Source organism: Schistocerca nitens, chromosome 8 (assembly GCF_023898315.1).
Source record: "Schistocerca nitens isolate TAMUIC-IGC-003100 chromosome 8, iqSchNite1.1, whole genome shotgun sequence".
Lineage (NCBI taxonomy): Eukaryota > Metazoa > Arthropoda > Insecta > Orthoptera > Acrididae > Schistocerca > Schistocerca nitens.
The window spans coordinates 148,042,797-148,068,946 of NC_064621.1; positions in this window are offsets into that span (position 1 = coordinate 148,042,797).

Below are 26,150 nucleotides of genomic sequence, written 5' to 3' on the forward strand. Positions count from 1 at the left end.
CTTGCTTGAACTTCATGTGGAAGCATAAAATTTGATCTATGTTAAGATCAAACTTCTACAATGGTTTAAATCACACCATAGTACATAAGAGAGCCTCAGTGGAAGTTTATTGATAACATGCTAATACCAAAATGCTAAATAATTTTACATATTTATTTGAGAAACAAAGATCAGATTTGCATGGAGAAAAACAAGAGTAATTTAAAGAACTGATACAAACACTGTAGTACTTGGCCATTTGGGTGAATTCTGTGTTGTCCCAAAGAAGGTACAGTAGAAAATTGAATATATTGTTAAGTACAATATTTTGTTTTCTTTACTTGAATAAATGTAATGTGATCTGCTTGAATACTATTCCTTATCTTACTTTCCTTTCATATGTTTAACAGATTATGATTTCTGTGTGCTTCCTAATTGAAGTTCTTACTTTTGTGTTTGAAATATTGATCAACTGAATGTAGTACATGAGATTTCTTTTGTGGGTAATTGCTAATTTTGACAATTTGTTTTGGGTACATTTATGCCTTATGAATTTTAGATTTAAATCTGTTGTTTTTTCTATACTCCTTATTATTGATAATTTTATCTAATGACTATGATTATGACTAAGGAGTTTTGTGTTGCCCCAAGGAAAGAGCTGAGCTCATTATCAGAGAAATTTCATTTCACTTTTTATTTTTATTTATAGACACATACCCATTCTTTCACTCAATATCTTGGCTAGGGATATTCCATTTATATGCTCGTAACTAGGACAATCTGTACTCTGTTGCTGGGGGGAGGGGGGGGGGTATATCACTGTTGCAGAACAAAATCACAGTACTGGAAAAACAAACTGAAGAGGAAATGTCTGTGGAAATCGTGGAGGCAAAAGTGGAGAGAAATGAGAGGGACTTTCATATAAGGATGAATCAAGTTCAAGAGACTGGATGAACCAATTACAGAGAGGAGAAACCAAGGTTTTTGTTAATCAAGAAAATGTGAAGATTTTGTGACTTCCTTTTATTTTTTAAATTACCCTGAAAAATTTTACCTTACAGTGTTCCACTTAAGCATGTCCATATTTTAAATAGCATTAGTAATAATTTAAATAATTTTACATTTTTATTATAATGATTTGGTATTTAAATATGTAGTTGTTTGCATTTACACTTAGACATACAGAAACTTAAAAAGTTCATTATTCTAAACATGGTAACAAACACAGCTGTTATTTAATAGTGGGTAAGACAAATGCCAGACAGATTCATTCAAAGAATCCTCAGGAAATTTAGCCCATCAACAAAGGAAGTAGCTTACAAAACACTCATTTGCCCAATACTTTCTGTATTGCTCTTCAGTTTGTGATCTGTACCAGTTAAAAAATGGTTCAACTGGCTCTGAGCACTATGGGACTCAACTGCTGAGGTCATTAGTCCCCTAGAACTTAGAACTAGTTAAACCTAACTAACCTAAGGACATCACAAACATCCATGCCCAAGGCAGGATTCGAACCTGCGACCGTAGCGGTCTCGCGGTTCCAGACTGCAGCGCCTTTAACCGCACGGCCACTTCGGCCGGCCCGTACCAGTTAGGATCAGTAGAGAAAAACAGAGAAGATCCAAAGAACAGCAGCATGTTTTATTACAAGTGCATTTATTATCTACAGAAGTGTCATGGAGATACACAGCCAACCCCTGTGGCAAACACTGCAAGAGGCATTCTGCATCATGTTGTGGCTTATTGTTAAAGTTCCAAGAGTGTATGTTCCTAGAAGAGTCAGCCAACATGTCTTACTCCCATATATATCTCGTGGAAAAATCACAAAAATAAAATTAGAGAGATTCGAATCCACACAGAGGCTGATCAGCAATTGTTCTACCTGTCAACAATTCATGACTGGAACAGAAAAAACAGGTAATGATACTGGTATACAAAGTTCTCTTTGCCACACTCCACGAGGCAACTTGCAGAGTATGCTCTCTGCCACATGCACTAAAGTGGACTGCAGAGTGTCAATGCAGATGTAGGTAGATGTAGATGAAGAAAATTTTGGGTTCATTCCAAGATCTTAATCCCATACAAAATGTTTGGGACTATTTGGAACATTGGATGAAATTTAGCAACCAACATTTCAGCTGCTTGATAGTTCCTAATCATCAATGAGTGACTTCAGCTGGATATGAGATTTCTGAAGAAACATGTGCTCCTATTCCTCTTTTAATTAAGGCCATTATCAAGCCCAGAGACAGTATTACACAATATTAGTATGATATCAACTGGAGGTGACATATTTTTGGTCTGGCATATTTATTACTGATATAAATACTTACAACACATTTGTAGCATTACTATAAAGTATGCATTATGTGACATTTCACTGATGTAAATTATTATAATTCTACAAGTAGAATGACAAAAATGTTACCATCTCACCATTTCCTTGACCTCAATTAAAAATTCACCACCTTAGTGAGGACTCAGTTCTAATAGAATTCTTTTACTTTTCTTTTTAATTGTTAGTCTGGTGGCTCTTTGATACACTGGGGTATGACACTGGAGAGTTTAGCTGATTTATTTACAAAGCACTCCTGTATTTTTTTGTGAATATATTGTAATGATACCAGTTAATGTTTTTCCCTGTTATTGTATGTATGGCACATGTCATACTTCTACTTACTACAATAGCTCTACTTGATAAGTATTGTATTCACATTTTCCCCAGAACAGATTGTGGTCCTCTGGTTCTGAGTGAAAGGCAAGCTTGGCTGATCTTCTATACGAAAACTGTAGGGTCTTCCTAAAAGAGTCAGGCATGCACTACAAGTCAGAGGCTAATACCCAAATAGCTCAATGTGTGTGGGGTACACATAAGGGTTTTTTACATCAGGCAACTCTCCATCCAGTCCAGATAATGATAGCTGTAGGAGTGTCATTATAAAATGACTCATATAGGCTAGAGTATTAAAATCCTAGAAATTAACTGCTGAAGAATTCACAACAAAGTAACAGATTCTGAAGTGCTCTTAATAATCACTGGGTGTAGGCCTATACGCGGACAAGGAAAAAAAAATTCCCGGATTTTTTCCGGATTTCCCGGTTAAAAATAAACTTTCTCCCAGAGGAAAATACACTTTTTTTGTGTTAAATGACAGGATACTTTCCCTCGGATCTGTAAAACTTATCAATCCTTTGACGGGTTAAGGTTTCATGCACCCGCTTGAAATTCCCGGCACATTAGTAAACGACCGTGAGCCGGGAAAAAAAAATTATATGCAGCCACAAGTACGCTGAATATTTTCATATTACAAAAGTATAAATTTGAATTCCAACAAACTCGGCAAGTTAATTTCGGAAGCATTGAAATCGAGTTTGCGATGCGCTTTTGTAAGACAATCAGCTCATGCCACGTCATCTCACCAGCCAATGAAAGCAGTTATTCAGAGCATAGAACATGTGATGTAGTCAGTCAACAGCAACATCACTGTTAAATAGCGCAAACACACGAGTAGGAAAAGTTAATGGTTTAAATTAAAATACAAGTGTGGCTGCAAGGGAAGCGACACTTTCACATATAGTACTGGTCTCGAAGATCAATTAGCCACAAGAAAGCTAAGGTTTCACATATAAATTGGTGTTTTTTTACGAGTGTTGTAATCCAAGAGCATCAGAATTTCGTAAACCATAATAAAATACCCAATTCCGCTTAAAGTGTACATTCGTATGTCCAGATCCACAATGAAGTAGACCCCAACCACTTTTCAGTGTGGTTTTCGGCATGTAAATTTTCTTGGAGTATCAATACTGCATTATCACGAGTTTGGTTCTTTATTATCGTGGCGTCGAATGAAATAAAAGACTTGCACCTGGTGGCCGAATTTTCCCGAATAGGGGCCTCCCGGCCAACGATACCATACGCTCATTTCATTTTATCGATAGTGCCATACGTGTTAGAAGATGAAAACGTGCACTTGAAATCCAGCAAACAGTTGAAACTATCCAGTAGTATGAAACGAAACACTTCGTTTCAAATAAATTGACTGCATCAGCGGAAAAGAATAATAACAACCAAATTTCTTTAACAAACCGACGAAAATAGCGTCACCGTTCTGCAAAGCGGTTAATGCTTGACTGTTAGAAACCTGGAATTAAAGTAAAACCAAAAAACTGAAATGAATAACGTATTTTGGACTTCCATAATTATGTGATCTATTTTATCTATGAATCTACGAAATCCATGAATTGATGTCTCCCGGCCACAGAAACCCGTTTTGTTTTAATTTGATGTGAGATCTGTAAACGAAGAGGAAATAGCAAAATAACTAAATGTAAACACTGCGTCCCAGAAAAATTTTCGAGGTAGCATCTGGCTGCTTGCTACAGCCACACTTCCAAGCAGCCAGAAGCAGGAGAATGTACTGTTCATACGCGACTGGCATCTTCTCTAACGAAGCTAACGTAAGCAGTTGTGACGTCACGCTCATTGTGAGCAGTTTGCTGTTATGAAGTATTGCATAGTCTTTCGTCCTAATGCCTTTAACACGTTTTGTTGTTGGCACACGTTTGCATATGCAGTTTGGTTTGTTGTAAATGGCGTACATCCTTTGCAACATCAGTTTTACTTAATTTTTTTCTCCCGTTTATGTTTGCTTGCTGCAATATAATTCTACAGTAGCGAGGTAGAGTAATATTCTTTGTTAGACTATCAGTTGTTAGCAATCAAAATTACAAAAATTTAACTGAAAACTGAAACTCTGAAAAATTCCCGGAGTTCTAAAAAATTCTCGTGATTTTCCCGGTTTTCTCCCGGATGAAAAAAATTCACAGGTTTTTCCCAGATCTTCCGGTTGCCCCGGGGCGTATACACCCTGTTTTAAGTAGTGGCTTGACAATACATCCTGCAAAATAATGTTAAATACTTTCTCTGAGAACTAAACAGAACAGATGGTTTGGAAACTAATTGTGATTGAAATATGTTAGATCTAATGACAATAAATAAACCTAACCCCTTTGAAGATGTTCACATGGAAATTGGTATAGGTGATTTTACTTGTCTGTAATAAAACAAAAGGAAAGGGAAAGCTAAAATTGAGAAATTCCTGATGTAGAATTCTTCTGAATCTTGAGTATTCAGAAGTAAGGATGAGACACAATGATACGACAGGAATCATGTACGAAAATCAGAAGCAAATCAAGTAATGCTGATACACTGCAGTTTCTACTGTGAATGGTCTCTTATGATTGATTTTGTTATCAGAAGTGCTGCTAACAAGGCGCCAAACCGATTTTGGCAAGCACATAAATTTCGTGACTGCAGACTGTGTTTGTATTATATCTGATGCAACAAATAATTTTACATTATGTGGTATAGCAAGGACTGCAAAGATTGCAAAGGTTTGGCTTTTCTGAGGTGTGCATATCTACTCGAAATGAAGTGTGGTTGGTGCAAAAATCAACATACCTCAAAACTGATCTCCTTCCAGCTTCAATTACACTAAAAAAATACACTACTGGCCATTAAAATTGCTACACCAAGAAGAAATGCAGATGATAAACAGGTGTTCATTGGACAAATATATTATACTAGAACTGACATGTGATTACATTTTCACGCAATTTGGGTGCATAGGTTCTGAGAAATCAGTACCCAGAACAACCACCTCTGGCCGTAATAACGGCCTTGAGACGCATGGGCATTGAGTCAAACAGAGCTTGGATGGCGTGTAAAGGTACAGCTGCCCACACAGCTTCAACACGATACCACAGTTCATCAAGAGTAGTGACTGGTGTATTGTGACGAACCAGTTGCTCGGTCACCATTGACCAGACGTTTTCATTTGGTGAGAGATCTGGACACTGTGCTGGCCAGGGCAGCAGTCGAACATTTTCTGTGTCCAGAAAGGCCCGTACAGGACGTGCTACATGCGGTCGTTCATTATCCTGCTGAAATGTAGGGTTTCGCAGGGATCGAATGAAGGATAGAGCCATGGGTTGTACACATCTGAAATATAACGCCCACTGTTCAAAGTGCCGTCAATGCGAACAAGAGGTGACCGAAACGTGGAACCAATGGCGCCCCATACCATCACGCCGGGTGATACGCCAGTATGGCGATGACGAATACATGCTTCCAATGTGCGTTCACAGCAATGTCGCCAAACACGGATGCGACCATCATGATGCTGTAAACAGAACCTGGATTCATCCGAAAAAATGACGTTTTGCCATTCGTGTACCCAGGTTCGTCATTGAGTAACCATCGCAGGCGCTCCTGTCTGTGATGCAGCGTCAAGGGTAACCGCAGCCATGTTCTCCGAGCTGACAGTCCATGCTGCTGCAAACGTCGTCGAACTGTTCGTGCACATGATTGTTGTCTGGCAAACGTTCCCATCTGTTGACTCAGGGATCGAGATGTGGCTGCACGATCCGTTACAGCCACGCGGGTAAGATGCCTGTAATCTCGACTGCTAGCGATACGAGGCCGTTGGGATCCAGCACGGCATTTCGTATTACCCTCCTGAACCCACCGATTCCATATTCTGCTAACAGTCATTGGATCTCTACCAACGCGAGCAGCAATGTCGCGATACGATAAACCGCAATCGCGATAGGCTACAATCCAACCTTTATCAAAGTCGGAAACGTGATGGTATGCATTTCTTCTCCATACACAAGGCATCACAACAACGTTTCACTAGGCAACGCCGGTCAACTGCTGTTTGTGTATGAGAAATCGGTTGGAAACTTACCTCATGTCAGCACGTTGTAGGTGTTGCCACAGGCGCCAACCTTGTGTGAATGCCCTGAAAAGCTAATCATTTGCATATCACAGCATATTCTTCCTGTTGGTTAAATTTCGCGTCTGTAGCACGTCATCTTTGTGGTGTAGGAATTTTAATGGCCAGTAGTGTAGAAATCTTGTTATTATTATTGATGAAGGATATCAAGAGTGCTTTAAAAATGAAACATAGACAGAAGTATCTATTATAATAATTGTTTTCACATTCCTTAAATAAATGCAGAAATGCTTACATGCTAAGCTGCTGTAAGCCAGATGGCTAATGGAGAAAAAGTGACAAATTTTCAAAATGAATCATGCCTCTCTTATTTACAAAAGAAAGTCATAATTCATACCAGTGATTGCTGTAGAAATATAACAGCAATATCTGTGTTTCATATTGAAATAGTTATTTACACTGTCCCCCCCCCCCCCACCCCTCCCCCTTGAATGGTGATGACACTATTGGCAAAACAATATTGAAAGAGCCATGCAATGGTAATCACTTGGTGATTTACTTTGACATAACATGGTACATGTAAGTTGTAACAGTTGTTACTTTATGACATCTTGTTAGGTAAGCCCTTATATGCTTCCTTCAAGTCGGTGACATCAGCAGAGACTGGTTAAAGATGTGGGTGGGGCCAGTTGCCTAGAAGAGAGAGAAGACCCAGGGGTCCCCCCTTGAAAGTTAACGAGAAAAATCTACAAAAGCTGTTTTGATACCAAACAATAGCAAACAGACAAACAAGTTTTAAATTTCTTGAAACGGACAGCATTCACAATCTTTTTCTGAGTAAATTCTTTTCTATAATTTTATAGTTACAGCGTAAAGCCAGCACTGGCACGTCAGTCGGGAATGACAGGGAAGAGAAGGCTGTGACAAGAATTCAGCCAACTGCACACTGACTGACCTCCCTCCAGCACAACAACATGGCAGCAGCGGCTCCTAGGTAAAGACGACATAAGCGCCAAGCCCGTCTGATGGCAGACCCTTTGACAGCAGCTTCAACATAGCCACTTTGTTAGCCGACGCATCATAGCCTCTTCATTAGTAATCTCTACATTGCACAGTTAGAGATCAGTCACTGCAGTTCAGTTTGCAGACTTTTGTTTGCAGCGGTCGCTAGGACCAGAAGTGTTGCTTGTGACACATCTGTGAAATTGCACTTGTGGATGATCATGTATAAAGGACTGCAAGAATTCTCTGGTCAAAGTTAAGTATTTGTACTTGTTGTAATAAGACACATTAATGCGAGTTGTTTGACTGTTTGTCTAGCAAACTGAGGATGCAGGATTCCTAGACACAACAATGTGGTGACGAGATGTATGAATTACATGGCGCCGACGATATAGAGGCAATTACATAGTGAAAACCCGTTAACACTTCGTACCCAGAGCCACCAACTGCCACAGATTGTCTCTGTTTTGTTTCATCGTGGGCTTTTCGTTTTGCTAGCGCCTTTGTTCTACACTGTCTTTTCTTTGCAGGGGTGTGTTAGTTTTAACAGTATCTCTTATGGTGTTTTTTCTATTCAGTGTTTTCACGTTGGCATTGCATGGATTTTCTTTGCTTGTGTGCTTATGTTTATTGCTTGCATTGCCTATTTATTGCATTTGCGTGTTCCAAAATGAGCAACCCACCTCTCCCACCCCCTGCTCAGGTGTCGCACCAGCAAGCGGTAGATGCAATGCAGCTAACACAGATGTTGCAGTTTCAAAGGCAGCAGACTGCAACCCTTCCAAATACAGTGCAGCAGTTACTGGCCAAAGAAGCAACAAACACAGTGCGACCAACATGCAACAACTGTAGCTCCAAGTGCCGTACCACGTTTTCTCCTGTTTAACGAAAAAGAAGTGGAATGGCTCGAGTGGCTGCAACAGTATGAAGCCCACATCATTGCTCACAAAGTATGAGGTACTGTGAAACTCCATTACTCTTTGTCAGCGATGGGAAGTGCAGTCTTTCGTTTCATTCAGAAAGTGCTCCCTATCGCCACTCTGAGTGGCCTTTGCTACGATCAGCATATAGGTTCTCTAACTAACTGTTATGACCGAAAAGTGAATGTGGTAGCAGTTAGGTACCAATTCTTTCATTGCAAGAAAAGGCCAGTATAAACTTATTGGGAGTGGGTAACAGATTTGCAGGATATGACGAGGAAATGCAAATTAAAATGTGCTTGTGGTGCTTTATATTCATATGCCGTATTGCGTGATGCGTTCATGTACGAGGGTCGGTCAAAAAGTAATGCCTCCCATTTTTTTTCTACTTAAAGAAATTAAGTTAAGTGAAAAATTTGAATTTGGCGCCATTCCTCAAACCTTCTTCTGCAATCCACTGCAGTAGTAACTTTCTGTGTCAACAGGTGGCAGCACAGCAGAAGTTTGTAAGATGGCCGACATCGATGTTCGTTTGAGACAGCGTTGTGTGATTGAATTCTTGAATGCAGAAGGTGAAACGCCCATACGCATTCATGAAAGACTGAAGAAGGTGTATGGTGTTGTGACAGTGGATGTCAGCACTGTTAGACGATGGGTTCGTCGTTGTAAGGAAGCTGAAGGGCAAACACCGTTGACTGACGAAAAGCGGAGCGGCAGGCCGGTGAGTGCAGTGACTCCACACAACATTCAGCAAGTTGATGACATCATTCGTGGTGACCGTCGGGTGACTGCAGATGAAGTGTGTCGCATTATTTCTCTTAGTAAAGGCAGTGTGATCACGATTATTAAACAATTGGGGTACTCAAAAGTTTGTGCACGGTGGGTTCCAAGAATGTTAACCGATCAGAATAAAGAGGCAAGGAAAACAATAGCCTCCCAACACTTGCAGCGCTTCCATTTGGAGGGAGATGAGTTTCTGAAAAAAATTGTGACCGGGGACGAAACATGGGTGCATTTTTTTGAACCCGAATCAAAGAGGCAGTCAATGGAGTGGCGTCACACAAGCTCGCCGAGGAAGAAAAAATTCAAAACTGTGCGATCGGCAGGGAAAGTTATGGCAACAGTTTTCTGGGATACAGAGGGTGTGATTCTGGTTGATTTTTTGGAGCAGGGATGCACAATAAATTCTGTTCAATACGTCACAACCCTCAAAAAACTTAAAGCACGTCTTCAGCGAGTTCGCCCAACAAAATCAATGGCAGATGTTCTTCTTTTACATGACAATGCAAGACCACACACCAGTCGTCACACCTCTGACGAGATTGTCAAAATTGGATGGGAAGTTTTGCCTCATCCCCCATACAGCCCTGACCTGGCACCATCAGACTTCCATCTGTTCGGGCCACTAAAAGAAGCTCATCGTGGGATTCATTTTGAAGATGAGGAGGCCGTCAAAACATCCGTGCGTCAATGGCTTAGGAATCAGAGCTGTGATTTTTACCGTGCTGGGATACATGCCCTTGTTCAAAGATGGACCAAAACTGTAGAGATGGGCGGAGATTACATTGAAAAATGACAAAATGATCCTCAATGTTGTGGTTTTCAACCTATGTAATTGCATTTAAATTTCCTGACAATTAAACGTAGAAAAAAAAATAGGAGGCATTACTTTTTGACTGACCCTCGTACAATGTAACTGATGTCAAAGTTAGAGAACAAATTTTGAAACAGTCAGATCCATCATTTCATCACATAGTGCAAATTCTAGATCAGTGTGATTCAGGTGCTGAAGCAGCTGATAAATTTGAGCAGCCACCAATTTGTCGGTTTGAGTCATCCCTTGCTCACAACCAGCCCAGTAGGCAGCAACAGTACACGTGCACTAAGCGGTGTAAACAGTTCTCTAAGCAGGCAGCTATGTCAGTAAATAGAATGAAGTCAGCGCCCTCAGTGCTATTCACGGCACAAACACCAAGACTGCCCGTCCAGAGTAGCACAGTGTCATGCTTGTGGCAAGAAAGGGCACGTACAATCCGTATGTTTGCAGTGGAACAAACATACTAATTCTGCCCACTCACAAAAATCTAGTCACAAGGCTCATCTAATCAATGCAGTCTATTCAAAGCTTGCTGTAGGCAAAACTAGCAAGCAAACAGTTTCTTCAATACAACGCCAGTCCAACAAACTTTTCGTTCATTTGCATATTAGTGGAAAATGTGTGAAATTTCAGTTGAACATGGGTGCCTCTGTTACATTGCTGAATCATAACAATATGAACTGTTAGGTTCCCCATGCCTGTCTAAAACTAGCACGAACCTGACAGCTTACGATGGACAAGACATTCCCGTTATCGGAAAATGTTCTTCGCCTGCCAGGTTTTGCTCACATACGTGAACTGCGGCTTTGACTGTGCTGTGACACATTTGCCTTGATTCATTGGATTTGTTTGGCTCTCAGATTTAGGTTCAAATGGTTCAAATGGCTCTGAGCACTATGGGACTCAACTTCTGAGGTCATTAGTCCCCTAGAACTTAGAACTAGTTAAACCTAACTAACCTAAGGACATCACAAACATCCATGCCCGAGGCAGGATTCGAACCTGCGACCGTAGCGGTCTTGCGGTTCCAGACTGCAGCGCCTTTAACCGCACGGCCACTTCGGCCGGCTCAGATTTAGGACAATGTGTTGTCAGTGACTGCATTCAGTGCCAAAGACAGTTTAGCTAGCTTGCTGAAAGAATTCCCAGAACTATTTTCTGAAGGTTTAGGCAAGGCTAACAATTTCGTTGCACATATTACTATGAAAGACAATGCTCAGACAAAATTTTGCCAGGCCAGAACTGTTCCCATTGCACTACAGGGCAATGTGGCTGCTGTATTTCAAGAATTGCAAGATAGCGGAGTTATTGCGCCCATACAAGCTAGTCACTGGGCAAATGTACTGGTTTTGCTCCCCAAACCTTCAGGTCGCATTCACCTCTGTGTTGACTTTGATTCTACAGTCAACCCACAAACTGTGATTGATACTTATCCATTGCCACACCCAGAGGATTTCTTGGACAGATTAGTCGCTGGTCACTACGTTTCAAAAATTGATTTGCGCGATTCATATCTTCAAATACCACTAGATGAAGAATCTCAAACTGTGTGTGTTGTGGACACCCATTTGGGCTTGTTTAAATACTTGTGTTTGCCTTTTGGCAGTTCTTCCGCCACTCGCCATTTTCCAACAGTATTTGGAACAGCTGACTGCTCGAGTACCTACCTGTTCAAACTATTTGGATGTTATTGTCATAGCAGGTCGTACACCTGAAGAACACACTGAAAATTTGCGTGCTTTTTTTCAAAATGGTTCAAATGGCTCTGAGCACTGTGGGACTTAACTTCTGAGGTCATCAGTCCCCCAGAACTTAGAACTACTTAAACCTAACTAACCTAAGGACGTCACACGCATCCTTACCCGAGGCAGGATTCGAACCTGCGACAGCTGCGGTCGCGCGGTTCCAGACTGTAGCGCCTAGAACCGCTCGGCCACCCAAGCCGGCAGCTTTTTTTCGTGTGTTACGCAGGACTAAAGTGTAGACTGGACAAGTGTGATTTTTTAACATCTGTGTTGCAGCATCTTGGTCATGTCATAAACAGTCAAGGTGTACATCCTCTTCAGTCACAATTGTTAGCCATTCGTGCCCTGCCGGTTCCTCGCAGTGTCACAGAATTGCAGTCAGCCTTAGGGAAAATGAACTATCACATTCGGTTCATAGTGAATGCTGCACAAATGGGAGCTCCATTTCATCGCTCGCATTGCAAGAATGTCCTCTATGTTTGGATAGATGAGTGCCAAGAAGCTTTTCAAAAAATTAAAGGGGCATTGCTCAGTGATTGATGCTTGATTCACTTTGATCGCGACAAACCAGTTGTTTTTCAAGTTGACGCTTCTGCTTACGGAATTGGTGCAGTGCTTTCGCACAGATTTGGTGATAAAGACAGGCATATTGCTCTCACATCATAAGTGTTGTCCAAAGCTTATTGTACCTATTCACAAATAGAGAAAGAGGCATTGGCTATTGTGTATAGTGTCACCAAATTCCACCACTATTTGTATGGCAGAAAATTCTACGTAGTAACAGATCACAAGCCACTGCAGTCCTTGTTTCATTCGATTAAGCCAGTTCCTGTACGAACTGGCAAAAATTGCAAAGATGGGCTTTGTTGTTGTCTCAACATCAGTACGAAATTGTGTATCGTCTGATCGCTCAACATGGTAATGCAGACGCACTTTCACATCGTTCAGTACACTCTGATAGAGACTTTGACGTGTCTGCTGCATCCTGTTGTCACATCGATGCTCACAATTTTTGAATTGCTTCAATCCTTTCCTCTGAACTATAGGAAAATTGCACAGGCCACGGAAGCTGATTCAGATTTGAACATTTTGCTAAAGTACATTCGCACATCTTGTCCTCGCTCATTGCATAGCATAAAGAACTCTGTAGTGTGTCAATACTTTGAAAATTGGCATAGCCTCGCTATACAGCAAGGTGTGATTCTTGTTCAAAATGACAGTGGACAGTCACGTGTGTTGATCGCCAAAGCTTTGCAAAAAGATTTGTTGCAGTTACTTCACCAAGGACACTGGGGAATTGTTCATATGAACAGTTAACACTGTACTTTGGCAGGCTATGGACACCCAAATAGAACAGATGACATCACAGTGCCACGCATATGTGGAAAATCAGTCCGCTCCACCACAAAAATTCTCTGCTTGGCCTAAGTCGCAATCACCATGGCAATGTGTGCACATAGACTTTGAAGGTCCTTTTTGGAACATTCGTTGGTTGCTTGTGGTAGATTCTTATAGCAAGTTTCCTTTTGCTGTGACAATGAACTGGACAACGTCACATAGCATATTTCAGGCATTGTCCTCTATTTTTTTGCCTTGAAGGTTTGCCTGAAGTCATAGTATCACACAACGGTCCTCAGTTCACGTCAAATAAATTTGAGATATTCTGTGAACACAATGGCAAACAGCATCTACCTAATGCACCATTCCATCCACAGTCAAATACTGAAGCAGAATATTTTGCCAGAACCTTCAAGCAGCAAATGGCCAAATTTCGCACCACACACGCCAGGGATCAAGCATTGCAACTGTTTCTCGCTTCCTATCCCCAAAGCTTTGTAAAAAGAATTGTTGCAGTTACTTCACCAAGGACACTGGGGAATTGTTCGTATGAAACAATTAGCATGTTAACACTGTACCTGGCAGACTATGGACACTCAAATAGAACAGATGACGTCACAGTGCCATGTATATGTGGAAAATCGGTCCGCTCCACCACAAAAATTCTCTGCTTGGCCTAAGTCGCAATCACCATCGCAATGTGTGCACATAGACTTTGAAGGTCCTTTTTGGAACATTCGTTGGTTGCTTGTGGTAGATTCTTATAGCAAGTTTCCTTTTGCTGTGGCAATGAACTCGACAACGTCACGTAGCACATTTCAGGCATTGTCCTCTATTTTTTGCCTCGAAGGTTTGCGTGAAGGCATAGTATCAGACAACGGTCCTCAATTCACGTCAAATAAATTTGAAACATTCTGCAAACACAACGGCATACAACATCTACCTAGTGCACCATTAGAATCCACAGTCAAACAGTGAAACAGAACATTTTGTCAGAAGCTTCAAGCAGCAAACGGCCAAATTTCGCACCGCACACACCAGGGATCAAGCATTGCAACTGTTTCTCGCCTCCTATCGTTCGCATCCACGAGACGGACCTTCGCCGGCAGAACTGCTTCATAACCGCCACCATCGGACACTGCCCCACCTGCTCCACCCTCCTCAGCATCCAGCGCTGAAGGAAGGCTGCAAGTATCGCCTCACGCTACATGATATTGTGTTTTTCAGGGTTTTTAGCGCCAGCAGACGGTGGGCGCAAGGTGCAATCCTTCATCGACTTGGCACGTGCATGTATCTCATTTCAAGCCCAGATGGATTGCAGGGCTGGCATCACAATCAAATGCGCCACTGTCATGTGCATGGTGATCTTTCTGCATCTCTTCCCCCAGATTCATGTATCCCGAGGACAGTGTGCCACAGCAACTGCCAGAGGGTGTCATCTCGACACAAAGGGATGACCCCATGGAGACAGAGCCTTCGCCTCCTCTTGTCCTAGTGATGGAGCTGGACCCACCCACGCTGCAGCAGCTGACGCCTTCTACGTCTTGGTATTGGCCTCAGGAGGTGGACGCGTACCCTTCTGGGTGTTTTCTGCGAGACATTTCCATCAGAGCAACGGCCGGATGGCAGGATACAACCTGAAGTCTGACATCCCCTGCAGCCACAGCTTCCAGTTCATCATAGCATCCATGCTTCTCCCTCCCCCCACTGTCGTGCTCCATATACGATGATGGTCTGTCACTTTGGAGGCGGGAAGGAGTGTTAGAGCATAAAGTCAGCATCGGCATGCCAGTCAGGAACGACAGAGAATAGAAAGCTGTGATGAGGGTCAGCCAATCGCATGTTGACCAACCTCCCTCGATGATGACAACAGGACAGTTGCGGCTCCTAGGTGAAGACGACACTAAGCGCCATGCCCGACTGATGGCAGCCAGTTTGATAGCAGCTTCAACGTTAGCCACTTTGTTAGGTGATGCATCAGACACTCTTCATTAGCAATCTCTACGTAGCACAGTTAGAGATCAGCAGTCACTGCAGTTCAGTTGACAGACTTTTGTTAATAGTGGTCACTAGGACGAGAAGTGTTACTTGTGTTTGTCTATTCTGAAGAAGACTGATTGTTTTGTATGTTGCCCTTTGCTTGTGACACATCTGTGTAATTGCGCTTGTGGATGATCCATGTATAAAGGACTATGAGAATTCTCAGATCATAGTTAAGTATTTGTACTTGTCTTGTAATAAAACTCATTAATGCGAGTTGTTTGATTGTTTGTCTAGTGAACCGAGTATTCAGCATTCCTAGATGCAACAGTTATCTCTCTCTCTCTCCCTCTCTCTCTTTATATATATATATATATATATATATATATATATATATATTTTTAAACAATTGCAAAGTCTAGAGAAGACACACCAATTTTTTACTAATTTTTATTTTCAATACAATTCACAATGATACTATTTTTAAACAAACATAGCGGGAATAAAAATGCAGCATTCATATTAATTACATTTGCGAAACAATGTGTTTGAGACTAATACCTCCAAAGAAGTACAATGTAGACAGTGAGAATAATATTACATCATTACAGTAACTCAAAGCTTACTTGCAGGTACATAAAGCCATAGTTTGAATGTAATATTGTGTTTCTTTGAAACACTGAGTGGTTAAAATCTAGCAAAGAAAATCTTTTTACAAAAACCAATCGTGTTTATATTTTTCATTTTATTTCTCTACACATACTGTGTATATGTGGCATATTTCATGTACATTAGGATCGAATTCGCACTTTTTTTAGTTTTTATACAAAATTGTACTCCAAGTGTGTGAACGCTAATTGCTCGATCTTTTTACATCACTGAAGAACAACTATCGCTACATTGAATATTATCTGTACTTAAGAAGACATATTTTTTGTGTTCTTTCCACCCTTCTCAATATATCTATATTTTTTTCTTTGTTGATAATGACGTCTCTATGGACATACGACAAAGCAAGCCTTGTTAACCATGTTTGCCCACAATGGTTTCTCAACCAATTCTTAATGAGTCTGAGCATTGAGGAAGATCTTTCTGCTGTTGCATTTGATACAGGAAGAGAAGAAAAGATCAACATCAAAGATCCAACTGTATGAAAAATGCAAACACTCAACTACATAGCCTAGTAGAAGTGTTTTGTTTGAGTCTTCCCTTCTTCATTTTGCCACCCACCGCTTGATCTCTGCCTTCAGGTTAGAAATGCAGTCACTTGCATCCTCTCCAATTACTCTGTAGTACTTTGTAGCCAGAGTTTCTGCATCCCTAATAACAGACATTGTTGAAGACGAGCAGATTTTTGGTAGAAGTATGTTGAGATTACAGAGACTGAGAATGTCTTTAAGCGAATCTGTTTCCTAGATCAGGTTTTATGGTGTCAAGAATAGGGATAAAGACATTCACCATAAAATAGTTTCCGCACTTGATGGAACTGTGTTGGGCCTGCTGACTTGTCGAGAGGTGATCCTGGGTGTTTGAATGATGCTTCATATATCATCTGATAGTTTTTTGCTTGATCATACAGCAGCCTGAATTATGCAACCACATTTTCTCCCTATTTTTTCAATGCTGAAAAAGTATCAGTCAACATCTCAGTTGCTTTGCTAACACCAATGGTCTCCTTTTGAAAAACCTACTGAAAGCTATCCCTGGATCTACGCCATGTCCGAACTGCTGGGGCAAAAATTGATAGTGGCAACCGTCCCCTCCCCCCTCGTCACCAGCCCCCCTCAAGCGTTTAATATAGGACATAAAAATGTTTAAAAAATCAATTTTTCAAAAATATGTTCATGTTTTAGCGCACATCTTTCTGAAGAGTTTTATATATCAAACCTAAATGTTCAAGAAATGTAAGACATGTTATTCGGTTGGCTGGTTGGTTGATTTGGGGGAGGGACAAAACAGCGTGGTCATCGGTTCCATCAGATGAGGGAAGGATGGGGAAGGAAATTGACCGTGCCCTTTCATAGGAACCATCCTGGCATTTGCCTGAAGTGATTTAGGAAAATCACGGAAAACCTAAATCAGGATGGCTGGACGCATGGTTCAAATGGCTCTGAGCACTATGGGACTTAACATCTGAGGTCATCAGTCCCCTTGCTTTTAAACTGTCACCCTCCCGAATGTGAGTCCAGTAAGCTAACCACTGCGCCACCTCGCTCGATGTTATTTGGTCTTAAGTGTGTCAAACTGCACTGCCACATCTCTTCACACTGCATCCTTCTATTGCCTGCCACTGTATTTCACTCTGTGGAATTAAAACGTATATATTTTGTAATGGAGGCCATTAATCCTATATTCAAGACAGTGGAAATGTCCTATGGCGCCTCTCCTGCTCCCAGTCAGCCGGTTTGACGTCCTACCCCCTTTAAAAAAATCACAATTAATACTAGTTGGGATTATTTGTAATCAGAAGAATAGGAACTCTTTGGAAAATTTGCACTCTTCATTGGCTATTAGCTAATAACTTACTCTCTTGTTGACATAATATTAAATATAGGAAACATAAAACTAGTAAAGACAAGAGCCAAGCAAGACAGTACAAATTTCTTCAATCCTTAGGTCGCAGCATTTTTTTTTTCTCTTTGTCTGTAATCTTACTACAGCTTTATGCGGCGTGCTTTCCTTTCTGCGAAATAATGTATTACCTCATCGAAGTTCGTCAAACGTTTTGCTACATGAAAAATCAAAATGTTGTTATTTAATACTGAAAAAGCTGTTAATACAAATAGTACCCAAGACTGGTGTGGTTTCTTGATTTGATTACGTCAGTTTTCTCACTGCCTGCTTGATAAAGCAGGGCTTTCTAATATTATAGCGAGACTGTTTCGGCACAAATGGCCATTTTTGGTACCACATTTACATAAATAACACGACAGAATATAATTCACGAAGTACCAGTGTCAAATGCCTGTTAGGACTACTGCAAGCAAAAAGCTTTACGTTAGGAAATAGCTTCACATTTCATTCATAAGCTCCAGTTTCTCCAGCGACATCGAAAAGTAGTAATAAAATATTTTTATAAAAATTTGGAATCGTCATATTCTCCCATATAATTTGTGAAACGTCCCCATTTCATATCCTCAGTTCTTCTCCTTCCTCGTTCTAATAAACAATCTTGTCATCACTAATTCTGTAAATATTCCTACCATTGTCAAAACTTATTCTACGGTTAACTTCGCTAACCTTGCAATCAGTTAGTTATCCAGCGTTTATTCTCCGATTCGGCATTGTTGCGTGTTTGTACAACGTATTTTTCGCACTATTCCGAGGATAGGAGGCTGCTAACCGGGGACTGTACAACTGGTCCTTAGTAGCGTAGCGATCTGGCAAAAATTTTCTGCCAAAATTTCATTTTCTTGGATACACCGAGGAGATAATACGTAATCTTCCATACCTGTTATTACTGTTACAGTCGTTCATGTCCACTCTAGTAGCGTGAACCTATGGATTTCGCTGATTATTTGCACTCCCACTCAACCGCATCAGCAGACAGCGATTCGCATTCACCCGTTCGGGTTCATTCGGCTCAGATCGTATAGTCCAGTCCCCTTTTGTCTCCTGGAAAGTTTTTTTTTTATTTCTAGACGCGATGGGAATTCCCCTGGCGGCATTCAAAAATCAACTTATGATTCGTTCAGAAATCAACTTAGAATGCATTTAAGAATCACATAAATAATCGATAGACCAACTTGCACTGTATGCTAGATGCTTTGCAAAACAAGGCTTTTTTTCTTCAAGAATATGAATTTGGCGCTCCCTGAAATTGCCGCCCTGGGCAGATATCCTGGTGCCCCCCCCCCCCCCTCTCACCCCTGATCCAGGCCCGCCTAGAGCTAATGTTTGGCTGAGCAGATCAGCAAGGCACATGAGAGTTACGATGCATTCTCCACTGCTGATAGCATATAAAAGGATCCTAGCTGTTGTGCTGGAGGTATCACTTTTTTTTTTTTTTTTTTTTTTTTTTTTTTTTTTTTTTTTTTTTTGGAAAAGGGCGCTACAGATACATACCTTTCTACCCACCTTGTTTCACACATAGAGGCTAGCTGGTATCTTACAATCTTACATGCTTTATGAGCACAGCATTTCTTTTTGGTGAATCCGTAAAAAAAGAGACAACCTCTCTAGTGATACCAATTGAGCTCTGCCCTAACTGCACCTCAGAGCATTTAGACATAGGCAAGTTAAAAGAATTATTACATGCTGCCTGTGGATTAGGCTTTCAGAAATTGAAGAGAAATCTTTGTTTACTTTACATTTGTTGTGAACTTGGATTATTTGTTTGCACAAATTTTTTGTGGCTCTCAGGACTGATAAAACGTATTAAATCTTCTCTGATCATATATTGGTAAACACATCTAAAAAAAATTGTCATCTGACTTTTGTGACTTATATCAGTGGTCTCATCAAACCCAAGCTATAGAATCCATTTTCCCCGATTCTCTTTAATATTTGCGAAATAATTTCTTTGCCACACCATTCAATCAAATCATTTTGTATAGTTTTACTAAGGAATGTACCTCTTTTGCTCTCAGAGATATTTTGTGTAGCTAATTCAGTAGCTCCACAATCTTCTACATGAAATTTCATCTGTTCTTTAAAGTTACCTTTATTTATATTCTGGGATCTTTTGAGAAACCAGACCCATCATCGCGATGCCCTCCAACAAGTATGTTCTGCCTTCCAATAAATACAATGTTTTGCAAAGAAAATGACTTCGGTTTCATTTTGCTCTTTTCAATCTGTATGTGTCCACTTTATTTTCCAATGGATTTCTAGGGGCTTTTGCAAGAAATCAAAAAGTCGTTAGCATGTTCTAAAGTTTGCTGATGACGCAGCATTTGCTGTGGCATTCCAAGTCCCTGCCCCTTCCCAGTAACTTTAGAATTTTATTAGGAGTACGATCACTAGCGTGTTTAGGTTCATTCCTCTATGGTGACCACTCTTATGAGCAGGCGCAAGAAAAGGACATACTTTGCAAAATTGGCCATTTTGATTGTGACAAAGCTAACCATGATTTGTATTGATCTAAGTGCTCTTTTTTCAAATATCGTTTTTCAACCATCCCTCCCTTGTTGTGACTAGAATATGGAAATTTGTATTCATGAGGAGGCTCCCAGTGATTTTGGAGTATCGTGGTATGTCTGAAAGCTTAGTCCCAAAATATAGACCAATGTCGTTTTCATAATTAATGCTTGACGCTGTAGTATAATCCGTAGGTAATGACGCTGAAGAGCACCTGATTGGACCATCTTGGACCTAATTAAAGGCTGTGAATCCTCAAAATATTCATCTGGTCTAAAAACCTGAAAAGTATACGTAGCACTAAAAACGTAAGTTACGTGTTTAATCTTTTCACCATACAGGCATACATATTTATCGCAGCTAGCACGCCTAAGCATCTATTGCTGTATATGAACTCATTAACTCATTCATAAAGGAATAAGCTGTTTTATCCATGGGAGTCGGATTCATTAAAGATTCTGAGGTTTACTGGTTTCATACTGATGTGAATATGAAAGGATACTTGCTCTGTTGCACAGTGACATGGGTAGACTATAATATTCTACATGTCACTTGTAGATACGGTAACCAGACGCAGGAAGGCCAGAAAATTTGTATGGAAGAAAAGGAAATTACCAAAAGAAGGATAAAATGAAAAGAAGATAGTAAAATTGAGGTAAGATACCTCTGTTTTACGCAAGTATGTGCACCTGTATTTATAGTGGTTGTGTAGCTATGCTGCCGCGCGCTAATTCAAGCTCGCCGGTGTGTGTGTGTGGTGTGTGGTGTGTGCGCGTGTGTCAGTGCAGTGCTGAGCGGTCGTAATTACTGTACACGACGTCTGTGTAGTTCCGCGCCCAACCTCTAGAGGCGCTGTGTTTTCTAGCTTTTATATACTTTCTGTTTATTATTATTCCTTGTTTTTTGAGTTATTGGTAGTTCCGTGCCTCCTGGTTTGTGTGGACGAGTACTGTTTCTCTCCAGTAACTACGTAAGTTTTCCCAGGATTAAGGATCCTTCTGTAGAGGCCGGAAGCAAATTTTGTTAACTACGATCAGTCCATGCATGCCGGGCGTCGTCAGATATGCGCTCGCAATAAAGTTATTGTTGCTGAACTGAAGGTCTTTATTCTTCTGAATCACGTTAAGCAAAGGTCGGAAAGCCACCAGTTTAGCTGAACCCGACAGTTGTATAACAAAATCACATACACAGGTCACACTAAACGATGCATGGTCATATACGAGGGCTGTTCAAAAAGTAAGGTGACTTTTCAAATTGCACGGGCGATGTACATTTGATCATCGATCCTTTTTTTTTGTTATGCTGGTACACATGTCCCGAACATATGTTCACCGCTTCAAGCGTACAGCATACTTCGTTTGTTTTTGACAGATAGGAAGGTTAGACGTGTTTTAGTGTGCTAGGCGAATTTCGTTTATTGTAAAAAAATGGAGAAAAGAATTTGCATCAAATTTTGTGTAAAAATGGAATAAAGTGCTTTTGAAATGTTGGCAGTGGCATACAGTGAGTCTGCTCTAAATAAAATAAATAAATAAATAAATAAAGAGATGATAACGTCGAAGTTGTGAAGATAACCTAATTGTTTTGGAAAATCGTCGAATTAGAGGCGTTGCCGAAGATGCTGGCATATCGGTCGGCTCGTGTCATTTAATTTTTTCGGGTGTTTTGGGCATGAGACATGTGTCAGCGAAGTTTGTTCCAAAACTTCTCAATTTTGATCAGAAGAACCGTCGCATGCGCATCGCCCAGGAACTCTTGAATGATGTCAATGATACCCTGATTTGCTCAAAAGGGTCATAAGTGTTGACGAAACATGAGTTTACGGTTATGACGTCGAAAACACAACCCAGTCGAATGCGCATCGCTCAGGAGCTCTTGAATGACGTCAGTGACGACCCTGATTTGCTCAAAAGGGTCATAACTGGTGACGAAATATGGGTTTACGGTTATGACGTCGAAAATAAAGCCCAGTCGTCCCATTCCGGAGAGCCAAGACTGAAAAAACCATGCCAAGTTCGATTAAATGTCAAAGTTCTGCTCACTGTTTTTTTTTTTTTTTCAATTATCGTGCCGTAGTGTATCATGAATTTTTGCCTCAAGGTCGTACGGCCAATAAGGAGTATTAACGAGAAGTTATACGCCGTTTGCGAGAAGCAATACGCAAAGAATGTCCGGAATTGTGAACAACAATTCATGGCTTTTGCATCACGACAATGTACGTGCTCATTCATCGTTGCCTACGAGAGATTTTTTAGCCAAAACCAACACGACAATCATGCCTCATCTACGATATCCACCGGATTTGGCCCCTTCAACTTTTTCCTGTTCCCAAAACTGGACTCTTTTTAGCAAGATGCTGTTCGTCGCCACATATATGGACAACACGAATGAAAACAACATCCAACTATAAAAGGCTGTGCGTTACCCTTCGCAAGGCAGAATTATTCAGTTGCAGCAAGAATTCTTTGGTAATGGTTGTCAGAGCCCTCTGTTTTCGGTACAAAAAAATTAATGGACAGAAAATTACAATGGAGAGAGATCGCATAGTAGAGTGGCATCGTCTATTTTTAAGGAATATCGTTAAAGTAATGTCTGAAGACAATATGTGGCTCGACGAAAAGTGGATAAACGCCGGTCATTCCGTCAGGAAAGACTGGAGAGATGACAACCCTGATGGAAGTTCTGCTATTCCCGTGAGAAAGCGCTAAGGATTATTGTCTTGCATGCTAGAATTGCATCTATTTTCGCATCTAAGTGTCTCCTCGCTTACAAATCGAGGAGAACAAGTGACTACTACGACGAGATGAACCATGATAGTTTCTGAAGTGGTTCAAATAGCAACTATTATAAAATCGGTCGCCTGTCATAGTAATGAATAATGCCCCCATAGCATTCTGTGATTAAAGCTAAAGCTCCGACGATGGCAACAAAAAAAAAAAAAGCAAACATTGTTGAATGGTTGAAACGCCACAATGTGAAAATTCAGTAAGATTTAAGTGAGGCGGAGATCGTGGAAATAGTGAAAAAAAAAAAAGGCTACAGTATGATGTGGATGAAGTAGCTAAAGAATATAACCAGAGGGTTCTCTGGCTTCCATCATACCACTGTCACTTCAACACATCGAAATGATCTGGGCACAGATTAAACGTTACGTGGCAACAAAGTGGTATTTACCTTTTGCCATAATTCTCTTTTTTGTGTTAGTGTTTCATAGTTTTGACTGAATGGTGTGTACGACATTTGCACAACGAATCTCATCTCATTAATAAGGACACGTATGACGACCTACTCGCACACTACAGTGAATGGTAAGTACTCAAGAAGTTTATATTATTTTAATTTTGTTAGTTGCTGTATAAACGACTCTTATTCATTTTAGTTCCTCTTTCATATCCAATATGACCACTGAAAATGATTCATTCTGATTACTGTAAAAGGCAGTGCGCTTCCCGTTGCTTTTGTTGAGCTATAGAAATAATACGAACACAGTGTCGTTTTATATGCAGGAGTGCGTTTGTTAAGCCGCAAGGATATTACGAACCTGTAAAGCGAAATCGGTACCGCACGTTAGAAGGCGGCGTGAGAACGTAGTCCAGTTATTTAGGATCCGCACAGCTGTTGGTTCTACAGCCATACTGCGAGCACACGCATCGGCAAACCGACGACATCACCCCCTACCATGATCAACTGTGCTTCGCTGTCAATCATTTTGTTATTCTGATCTGGGTACAGACGTTTGGAAAAAATCAAGAAAATATACACTATCATTCCCCCAAAAGGAGTCACTACATCAACACGAACGTCTGTCCACGAAAGCTCATTTTTCGCTGCCTAAGTAAATACAGTAAACCTAATTTAGTTTCATCAATTAGTTTGATCCATTTATAACCTGAAGATGATGGGTGAACATCAAAGTACTTCGTGCTTATCAGCTACAACGATTGATATAGAAATTCTATGTACTTCCTGATTTAACTTTACAGTCTCAGCATAAAAAACAGTCCACTAGGAAGGAGAACGTATAAAAATTTGTAATCTCAAATAATGTTAGTTTAGTAACATTAATTCCGAAATTAAGTAATATAGAAACAAAAAGGTCAACATAATACACAAGGAGTCACTTGTTGTCTTCTATTTCTTAGAGAAGTTTTTGAAACCAGTTTCATGTCGCACAAAACTGAAAAACTGCACACCGTCAAAAAGAAAGTTCCTTTCAGGCTGAGCTACCGCAGGCAGACATTGTTTTCAATAGCGGCCTTCACATGACACCACTCGGTGGCGCATGTGACCGGCCAAACTCCGATCGCCGCCTATGAAAAGCCGGCACGTGACGTCAGCGTAGCAGTAGCAGTAACGGCACCAACAAAACTGCTCGTGGTAACATCAAAATCTGATCGCAGCAACAGTGGCAATTGTTCACAATGGCGGTGCACAGCGCCGTGCTGCGAGAAGGCTCTGGCGCTGCAGAGAAGCACTTCTCGGTGGCGTCACATGAAGGCACGCAGACCCTTTTTGTTAGGCTCCTTAATTCTGGACAAGCAGTCTAACAATAGTAGCAATGGCGACAATGCTGACAAAGCAGATAGTGCCCTAAGGGTAACGCGTTGTGTGTGTTGTTGTGGCAGATCAGCAAGCTCTGCTAATATTTGGTGCCCACAATTCGAAGAGGACAGGGAGCGCAAGTCACTGGTACAGGTAGTACATTCTCTCAGCCACACGAATTAAGATAGCTTGGGTAATACTGAATTAAATGATTAAATCCACTGACCAAAACACCCGTGTCGACAGAATGGTGAAACATCGTTTAAATTTAGCATTAGGAAAGACAGTGACGTTGAGGAGCTGTGCATTGCACTAATAATGATACGAATGTGAAAGACATAGCTAACAAAAATGTGCAACACGTAAATTGTGTATATACGCATGTACAATAAATAAATAAATAGCAAAATACATGTTCTTGCAGATAGCCATGGTAAAGGAATCGACGAAATTTTACGTAATGCTCGCCAAAGGCTTGACGTAACTGGCATTGTCAAACCAGGAGCGCCTTTATCTGAAATTCTAAAATACTGTGAAAGCTCCCTCCAGTCTGGAAGCAAGTGCATTGTGATAGGAGGCGCAAATGACATCTACTGTAATGAAAGTAGGTGGGCAATGAGGGTTTTGAAAGACAAACTTTGAAATACCCACAAATTACCTTTTTTGTTGTTGCTACTCCATGTAGGCGTGACTTAGTAGCAAAATCGTGTGTTAATATTGAAATCACGAAATTTGTAAATCATTTCCCAATGCAACTTTCATACCACTTGACAGCCCTGTGAGACAGCGCTTTACAAAACATGGTCTGCACCGTAATACCAGAGGTAAAGATGCCATGTGTGCTGAAATAATGAAAGCTCTTCTATCAATAAGTAAACAATATCTGATGTATTTAATTGTGTTTGGGAGAAAATTAAGAGCGAAATACGGTATATTGGAGTAAAAATATCTTATTGCTCTTTTCTTTATTGCAACCAAAAGTTCACTGTAACCATAACAACAGGACAAAAAAAAAAAAAAAAAAAAGGCCCGCACACAGATCAAATGAATATAAATATCTGGTGCACTTTTATCACGAAAACAGAAAATGAAGCAAAAAATAAAAGTCTCTAGTTAAAGGTTTTTGTGAATAAGTCTGCCAACTGTTTATCAGAATAAACAGTATAGATTTCAATCTCATTATTTTCAACATGTTCACGTATATAATGGTATTTAACGTCAATGTGTTTGG